We start from the raw sequence: 9740 nt of genomic DNA, 5'->3' as shown, positions 1-9740 counted from the left end.
CTTTACCCAATAGAACCAAAGAGTATGGATCCTTGCAGTCACGACAGCTTCAAATCCACATTTCACCACTCTGGTTAATGTGGGTTGGTGAAGACGTATAGTATGTATAGTACAACCAATTTTGATGGACTGCCCTTTGCTGCCCACCATGTAGCCCGACACCACACTTTTAGACCTGTTATGCACTATCCTGGCTCAAACCCTGCTGGGTTATCACGTTTTTTTTTATCACCGTGCCTCGATTCTTCCTCTTAACCTGCATTTTGTATCCACGGGAAAACATGTGCAGTTTTATATGGACGTGCCAACAGTGCCTCCCACATTTCTATTGCCTGGTTCTCCACTGGCCGTTTTCCATGTTGCGCTAGAACCAAAAACCGGGATACGCTAACCTCACGCGGTGTCTGAATATGGCTTGGGGCCAAGCAGGGCCAGGGGCGGGGATAATGACGCGTACATTGTGCGTGACATTCGGTGAGTGCACGGTAAGGACACCAGCGCACACCACACCAGTGGTTCTCAACCGTTGTTGGCTACCGGTGCCCCCCCTCGTTGTTGAATTTAGTTTAAACCGAGTAGCCCCCCCCACTCCCCCCTTGACCCAACGTGGTTCTGAGAAATCAACGTGTGAATAATGAACGTCAATATTTTAACCAATTGTCCACTTTGTGAGAGGTATATCCTAACCAGCTGCTAGTAACTGCAAGCGAATAAAAACAAATTAAACGGAAGCTCTGCACACGAGACGTCATTAGTTCCCTGGCTGCTCTTGTAAACCCACATTGTGTACGATCAGTGAGTTTAGAAAGTGCTTTCATATCGTTCCAGGTTACCACGTGGATACAAATTGTATCGTAGTTACTTTACATTGTCCGATTCATACATGACTATTCACCAATGACTCATGTCCGATATGATTTCACATATTTATACATTATCTCACGTACACCCTGGGGCATTGCCACATAGCCCCCAGGGGTCCGCGTACCCCCGAGTAAAAAAAAAAATTACTGCACTACACCACCCACATGCGTCTCGACGCGCTCGTCACACGTGACGTCCGTGGCACGGCTCGGGTTCCGCAGTGGAAACATAACTTGGTGCCTTGAGAGCCACACGGGGCTGGCTCGGCACTGCCCTGGCGCGGCTTGGTAGCGAGGTGGAAAATAATTCGCATCACGTGGAAATTTATAGCAGCCAAATAACTCTGAAAGCACGTTGATTCTAAATGTTAAAGGAACAACCGGAGGACCCAGGGAATAATCCACGCGGCCACGAGAAGACAGAGAGAGAGAGGCGTCACAATTTGGATCGAACTCACGGACTTCCTGCATACGAGGCGAGGGAGATAACATCTTGCGAGGGAGATAATATCTTGTCATGGAGATAACATCGTGTCAGGGAGATAACATCTTGTGAGGGAGATAATATCTTGTCAGGGAGATAACATCTTGCGCGGGAGATAACATCTTGCGAGGGAGATACCATATTGCGTGGGAGATAACATACGTACTCTTTGGTTCTATTCGGTAAAGTCACGTAGGGAAAAAATAAATAAATAAAATGGACAACAATCACGACGTTTCGGCCACAAAACAAGTGGCCTTCATCAGGTGAAGGGACCAAAGAGTATGGATCCTTGCAGTCACGAAAGCTTCAAATCCACATTTCACCACTCTGGTTAATGTGGGTTGGTGAAGACGTATAGTATGTATAGTACAACCAATTTTGATGGACTGCCCTTTGCTGCCCACCATGTAGCCCGACACCACACTTTTAGACCTGTTATGCACTATCCTGGCTCAAACCCTGCTGAGCGTCCGATTAAAACACTGACGAGATCTCAATATTTAAAACTGGCCCAAAGCCCCGTCATAGCACGAACATTACACTTTACCTATCTCAACAAATGTGGACATCATGAATCTTTGGTCTAATCTCAGATCTTGTGAGTTATAACTCGGGAGCTCCTCATGCACAGCCAGCCAAGGATAACTCCCTGCTATAGTGACGTCACAGCAAAAGGGCGTGACATCACCTAAATATGGGCGTGGTCAAAAGCGGCCCCATCCCCCGCTCTTCCCGACCTTGCTTCCCCCCTCGCCGAGGTTACCCACATGAACAATAATAATAAATCATAGATGTACATTATGAAAGAATCAATGATTTTTCACAAAACTGCTCCTATACGGCCTTTTGCCAATCCCCTGCTGGAGAGCCTCTTGACGATCGCACGAATCGTGTTGGTTATTTGCACATACTTCACCATGCCGGTGAGTATGGGTTGGTAAAGGAAAAGGAGGAGCATTAACGTACAAACAAAAACCTATTTTACTAGAATGCCTTCTGCTTCCCATCATGTAGCCTGTAACACCTGGTATGCACTATCCAGGCTCCAACCTCCTTAACGTTAGATGGAGACATCTGGCACATCCCCAGCAGTTTTGTCCACAGGCTCAACATTTAACACAAACACACATCTCTAACACTAACGTTAAACTTTACCTATCTCGACGAAGGTAGACATCGTGAATCTTTGATTTTTTCTCGAATTCAGAGTCAGAAGTCAGGAGCTCCTCGCGTGCACAGCCAGCCCACGATAAAGTCCGACCCAGAATGATGTCACCGTGACGTCGGTTCAATATAGGCGTGGCCAGAATGTGGGTGTGGCCAACGGCGGCGGCTTCCCCGCCCCCCGCTGCCCCTCCCCGCAGGTTTCTCTCAACCCTCAGTGCGCATGCGCAGGCCGCGCGTCTCGGACATCGCCTTCAGCGGCCGTTGGCGACGCGGCGGTTGTGGCGGGAAAATTAATTAAAAAAAACTTCTCCGAATAACCGCGACCTTTAACTACCCTCACGGATAATCCACACGGATCTCTGGACGGCAAGGCGAAGACGATCAATGGAATAATCTCCGGTGAGAGACGGAGAGAGATGGGCAGGCGTGAGGGCGAGCCAGGTTCAACTTTGTTGAACGCTGAGCGCAGAGTGAATGGGGTTTATACTCTTTGGTTCTATTGGGTAAAGTCACGTAGGTGAAAATAAAATAACAATTTTCACCTACGTGACTTTACCCAATAGAACCAAAGAGTATGGATCCTAGCAGTCACGAAAGCTTTAAATCTAGAATTGAATGGGGTTTGCTTCACTCAGCACGCGGCTTGGACACTTCGGTGTGCAAAGTGTTGTCTGGTTGTGCCGTGTAAAGGAGGAGGACATTCAGTAAATGTCGTTGGTTTGTTAATGGGAGTGTGTGGCACGGTAATGGACTGGGTACGACTTACAACACAAGTTCTGCTCACATTGCACGCTAAGGGTTAGCACGGCGATTACTACGCGTGCATTTATTAGTTATTGTTCATGTTAAAAGTAGTATTGATTGTTAAGACAATGTTTAGTATTTGTAGGAGAATCATTTCAATATTGTACAGTATAGCATTGTCCTGCTGTGTGGCTCTCACGTGGCGAACATCAGTGCAGCAATATTCAGTACGTGGTTGTAATGCACTTCTATAGCCCCCTGCCACCAGTGCAGCAATATTCAGTACGTGGTTGTAATGTACTTCTATAGCCCCCTGCCACCAGTGCAGCAATATTCAGTACGTGGTTGTAATGCACTTCTATAGCCCCCTGCCATCAGTGCAGCAATATTCAGTACGTGGTTGTAATGTACTTCTATAGCCCCCTGCCACCAGTGCAGCAATATTCAGCACGTGGTTGTAATGTACTTCTATAGCCCCCTGCCATCAGTGCAGCAATATTCAGTACGTGGTTGTAATGAACTTCTATAGCCCCCTGCCACCAGTGCAGCAATATTCAGTACGTGGTTGTAATGTACTTCTATAGCCCCCTGCCATCCATGCAGCAATATTCAGTACGTGGTTGTAATGAACTAATATAGCCCCCTGCCACCAATGCAGCTATGTTCAGTACGTGGTTGTAATGTACTTCTATAGCCCCCTGCCATCAGTGCAGCAATATTCAGTACGTGGTTGTAATGTACTTCTATAGCCCCCTGCCACAAGTGCAGCAATTTTCAGTACGTGGTTGTAATGTACTTCTATAGCCCCCTGCCATCAGTGCAGCAATATTCAGTACGTGGTTGTAATGCACTTCTATAGCCCCCTGCCACCAGTTCAGCAATATTCAGTACGTGGTTGTAATGAACTTCTATAGCCCCCTGCCACCAGTGCAGCAATATTCAGTACGTGGTTGTAATGTACTTCTATAGCCCCCTGCCATCCATGCAGCAATATTCAGTACGTGGTTGTAATGAACTTCTATAGCCCCCTGCCACCAATGCAGCTATGTTCAGTACGTGGTTGTAATGCACTTCTATAGCCCCCTGCCATCAGTGCAGCAATATTCAGTACATGGTTGTAATGCACTTCTATAGCCCCCTGCCATCACCAAACTCACACTGACCAGCGTGGTGAAGTATGGTAAATAACCCCTCCCCCTGGGAGCTGCATAGCATGGGACAGCTGTCAGCCAGCAATGGATTTAAAAAGGAGCTGTACTCCGCACACATTCTTATTCAGGGTAGGGTAAGGAACTTGGAGGTTCGGTACGCATAATGTGCTCGGAAAGTATTGTATTCTGTATGTGTGTTGAACCTCTTTCGCATCGTACAAAGCCAACCGTGCTCTTCGGAGGTGCGATAATATATAAATATAAGTAGTCATACTACTGTAATACCACTTAATATTTAGCATTCATTGTATTAGTAGTACGGTAATTTTTTTATATGCAGGTGTGCATGCCAAACGTTAACCAATGTTAAATGTTAAGCCTTCTCTTTTGAATACAGTGTGATTTAAACATGGAGTTGTCTCCAGCTAATTCTTAAATGTATATCATTCATAATGTAGTAGTAGGCAGGTAGTGCATTTATGACACTTCAATTGTACATAGAGCTTGCAGGTGTGATGAAGGAAACCATGGGAAAGGCTGGAATTTTTGTTGAAAAAAGGACAACAGCCACAGTAGCTTAAGAGACCTAACGCGAAGTGGTCGACACTGGCCCATGCGATCGCGTTGCGACAGCGGACCCACTTTCCGCACACAGCAGCTCCTCATGGTGCCCCCCATACCAGGACCAGTGGTGACCTTGTAGCCACAGCCATTCCTCTCCCTGGCCCCATCCGGTCCAGGCATCCCAAATCGTACAAAATGTACTGCAACGGTGGTGAGACAAACAGCCCTTCGGGCGACAGCACGGTGACGGACACAAGCCCTCGCGGCAGCCTGGGCAGCACGCTGCTCCGGACCGGAAGCGGGGGCTAGCGCAGCCCTGTGGTGTGCGGAGAGCAGTGCTGCTCGTAGGCGAGCGGTGCGCTGGACGCCTACATCGAGGACTTTGAGCAGAGCGGAATCTGTGCGTCACCGCCACCCAGGATACGTGCAGAGCACAGCGCCGCGCAGCATGGCGGAGCGGAGACGCGTGGAGGAGAGGAGGATGCGCAGTGTGGATGAGGGTGGGTTGCGCCTCTCGCCACGCGAGGAATCACTCCGTGGTGCTTGCGCTTGAGTGGCTATCGAGTGTGCAGGCGGTGCAATGGTATTGAAGCTATAGTAATAGGTTTTTACCCTTTTATCTGGCACAAACACTGACACCTTTATACAAGGGATCATGTTTGCAATAACCACAACACAAGTAGTCAAAATGCAAACAAAAAAGACAACTGATAATATGCACTGTCCTTGAATTTGATTGGTCCACACCCGAGACGGCTTTTCTGAGATCCCAGTCTCCACTGGTGTTGGACCAGAAGACGCCAAAAGGCGTCTTCTTATTCTTAGCGTCTTCTTGTTTGCATTTTGACTACTTGCGTTGTGGTTATCGCAAACATGATCCCTTGTATAAAAGTGTCAGTTTTTGTGCCAGATAAAAGGGTAAAAACCTATTACTATATCTTGTTACTGGCAAAGGAGGTCTCATAAGGTATCGAAGCTAGTTGACTGGATGGGGGATAATTGGAGAGGAGAACCCCATTTTTTTTGCTTGTACTGGGTGCTTGTCAATTATGCTATGCTATCATGAATGTAATGTAATTCCCCTAGAAAAAAAACCCTTAATAAGGTCTAAAGATACATTTTCGTGAGAGTCCCACACTGGGATGCTTGGCAAATTCCATTAATGAGTTCATTTTATGTCAGAGAAAACTATCCACAGTAAGCACACGCATATGAGAGGATAGCATAGGTCTGAACAGATAGGTCGGTGCATGCATTTCTTTCTCCTGTCATCTTCCAGCAACTTCACTGATTATCGAGTTTGTAAAGTTTGTGAAATCTAAGTGATCCTCCAACCTTTGTGTCAAAATTTGCAGATCCTAGACTGGACACATCTGAAGTTTAAACAATAACAGCTCATGCACTGATTTATCCCATATTCTCACAAACTCCACAAACGGATAACATCATTAGTTACTGATGGTGCAAAGTAAGGCAACATTGCAGGATTGCCGTTCAGGGGTCAAGGAATCTAGGGGAGAGCAAATTCATTGTGTACCAGTAAAATGTCTGTGGGTCTTACATTGCAGGTGGCATGCTGCCTGTGGAGGACCTCATCTCGGGCACGTGCAGCCTCACTGCTGCGCTGCAGCGGTCGTGGCTCATAGCCCGACGGTCAGTCTAACCACGGACCAGCTCCTAGCGGCGCCAGTTGACGGTTCCTCCAAGTCCTTGCTCCGCTCGCCTGGCGCCCACCGAGACCTCGCAGTGTCGCACAGAGGCAAGCGGTCATCTCTCGGGGTCACCGCGCACAGCCTCGGCGCATCATTGGTGAGGGGCAATAAGCCAACTAAACGGTTGAGCTCAACAGCGAGAAGCAACAAGGCCGTGATGCCATTAAATTTGTCGGCAAAGCCCGAAAATTATTTCTTTTCTAACCAGACGAATGTTTTGTTGTACTTACGGAGCAGTGAAGCAACTAGGCGTGAGCACTTGCCGAACGGCGGCTGTGCGACAAGTACCTATCTCAGGTGGTTGACAAGCCAAAAGGATAAGCTGGATGTGTCGGGGATCACGAGCATTCCTGAGCTCAGGTACCCGGCCTGGCTGCGTGACTGCGATGTGGACTCCCAGACCAGCAGCCACGAGACGGATACCAGCACAAAGAGAGCAGGTGCCGCTCAGAGCCCGCAAAGCAGACCAAAGTACCCAGAGTGGCTCAAAGTTTTGGATATCTCCGGCCTTACGAATGTAGCCAACGAGGAGCCCGTGTCAGAGGACAATAGATCCCTAGGTGTGTGTATATATATAGTCTGTATATAGCAGATGACATTTCATATGTTTTCAGGTACATATTCAGTCTTTTCTCACAGAGACGGCTGAGCGGCCACCCATGTGGTTGTGACGTGCGATGCGTGATTCTTGATGCACAGCCTCATTGGAGGAGCTGCTGAGCAGGGCGCACATGGAGTTGGACTCCCCTGGCTTCGAGGCCCCCTCCCCGGGCAGCTTCAACACGGACGTCTTTCTAGGGGCTGATCGTCCCTGGGAAAACCCCTCCACGCCATTGTGAATTTATCTTTATATCCACACTCACGCACAGCATAGAGGCTGCACCGCCTCTAAGTATGATGTCAGATTTTGAATGTTATAAGCTAAGCAGGTAAGCCTGGTTATTACTTGGATGGGAGACTGTTTTGAAATAGCATATATTATAGATTTTGGCTGCTAGGTAACCAGGAGTTAGTAATACGGCAATGGAATCTTGAATCTATATCCGGAGTTTTGCATTTTACTCCCTCTGTTTTCACCGGGTTCTCCGTTTTCCTCTCACATACCACTCGCTGATGAAATTTGCAAAATATCACTGCCAAACCCTCCTGAGACTTGGTGAGATTTTTCTGGCTTCCACCTTGATAATAAGTCAACCAAGTAATTTTCTCTCAATCGTGTCTCTTCTCAGGGCCGTGTACCACCTGTCGCGTCTGAAAGAGCTGGTTGACACCATCAAGGAGAACAAGGATGGCTGACTACCCGTGATGTAGAAAGCCCGAAAGCATTTTATGGCGGTGGTCGAGGTTTCTACTCAGAAGGATACGTTCGCTTGGTCCTGCTAATTCATGGTTGTTAAACATCAATGGTACTTCAGGTGCTGTGGTGTGAATCGCAATTACTTGTGAACTTGTGGGGCCCATGGGGCACAGTAATTGCCCTGTTAATGGAAGTGCCACAACAAAGTATTGGAAAAATGTGATAAAGTTCGTTCAAGGTTGGAGTTATTGAATGGTTGCAGCAGTATTTTGCACAGCAAATCCATACAGACTCAAATGTCACTTGAAATAGAACGGATATGTGAACAATATTGTGAGCACAACTAAACTAATTTTGGTTTTAGCCATTTTGGAAGGAGACTACTTTATTGGGAACATACATGCTAGTATTTGTGTAGTTATAAACATTTGGGAAATCACTGTAAAAGTACATTTGCTTATTTAGATTGCACTATACCTGTATTGTAAAATTTCAGAACCTTTTATGTAATTTGTAATCAATAAACCAAAGTTGCATATTGTATGCAACCCATGACTTGGATTGTTTTTATCATGTCTTGTTTAGCATGGTTGGTTATGTACAGTGTGAAAGAAATTCAACATACATTAAATATTTTCTGATATTTGAATGTTTATATTGTACATGTATATTTATTTTACAATAAATCTGAGACAAAGGCTTATACACATGGAATTGAAAATATTCAGCTATGATTTGTATTTCTCAAGTATTTTAAGAAAAGTCAGCGAGTCTCGTGACATGTCTTCACATTTGGGAGTGATGATTGTGATGGATATACAGGCATTAACCTGCTTACATTCCTAGAGTATGTAAGGTGAATTTGGGCATTCTGGGTGATTGGGTTTTAGGCCAAACACAGGCAGATGGTGGGGGATAGATGTTTTCAAGCATCTATTAATTATTCATCGGCATGTACTATCTTACTATGATGTAAAGTTCAAAAACATGGTTCATGAAGGGAATGGAATAAAAACTCAACTGTGCACAAGTATGGAGGAATTAATACTTGGAATTCAATGCAAAGATCTGGCCATATGGCGTTTACTGGGCACCAGGGTTGCCAAACAACACGTGAAAGATGTGTATCAGGCACAGCCTCTGCATTATGAAAAAAATATCACTTCCTGAAGAAGTGCATTTTGCTTCTCCTGTCTTAGGTCACCATCAAAATAAATTAGAGCAAATGTGACTCGACTGACACAGGCAGCATTTATACTTGTGAAGTGTTCTCCTTCCGACGTGTGGTGTGTGTCGCACACACTGTCGGAGACGAGGTAGTTGCAGGAGACATCGTCTCTTTATTATCTTGTTCACACCAACTCCGGCCTCACTCTCTCGACCACGTTGCCATAGAGCCCGGCCTAGACACGACCCTGTCCGTGTTGCACCGATGTCGTCGACCGAGAAGGCCAACGACTGTCTGGCCACGCAATGATTGGGCGAATGCGGTGGCAACGACAGCGACGTCGAGACGAGTCCACTCCCAGAACCGGCAGCCCAGAGCTGTCGCTCTCCGCTGCTTATATTATATTCTATATTCTACTCGGTGCGGCTTGGCTCTGCCCTATCCACGCCTCCCTTCTCGAACCGACCAGAGGGTTCCAGAGGCTTCCCTATGAGGTCTTCCATGACCCTTGCCCCAATTCCTCTGCCCGGCCGGCACACCCGTATATATGCTCAATGGCGTGTGTGCAAACTTTCCACTGCAGTTGC

The 9740-nt window shown here is 46.8% G+C and overlaps 1 long non-coding RNA gene across 2 annotated transcripts; it reads left to right on the top strand.

The window, feature by feature from the left end:
* Positions 1-2721: 2721 nt before the first annotated feature.
* LOC142924668 (uncharacterized) lies at positions 2722-8540 on the top strand. Of its 2 annotated transcripts, none has more exons than XR_012941782.1 (5): positions 2722-2916; positions 5396-5476; positions 6545-6785; positions 7388-7523; positions 7918-8540. It is a non-coding gene; the product is annotated as an uncharacterized LOC142924668 (long non-coding RNA). The 2 variants fall into 2 exon arrangements; XR_012941781.1 differs by having other exon boundaries at positions 5313-5476.
* The last annotated feature ends 1200 nt before the right edge of the window (positions 8541-9740 follow it).

The sequence above is a fragment of the Petromyzon marinus genome, chromosome 15, assembly GCF_048934315.1.
Source record: "Petromyzon marinus isolate PM22_M1 ecotype Great Lakes invasive population chromosome 15, UKy_Petmar_22M1.pri1.0, whole genome shotgun sequence".
In the NCBI taxonomy this organism is placed as follows: domain Eukaryota; kingdom Metazoa; phylum Chordata; class Hyperoartia; order Petromyzontiformes; family Petromyzontidae; genus Petromyzon; species Petromyzon marinus.
This window is presented reverse-complemented; position numbering and strand designations above follow the sequence as displayed.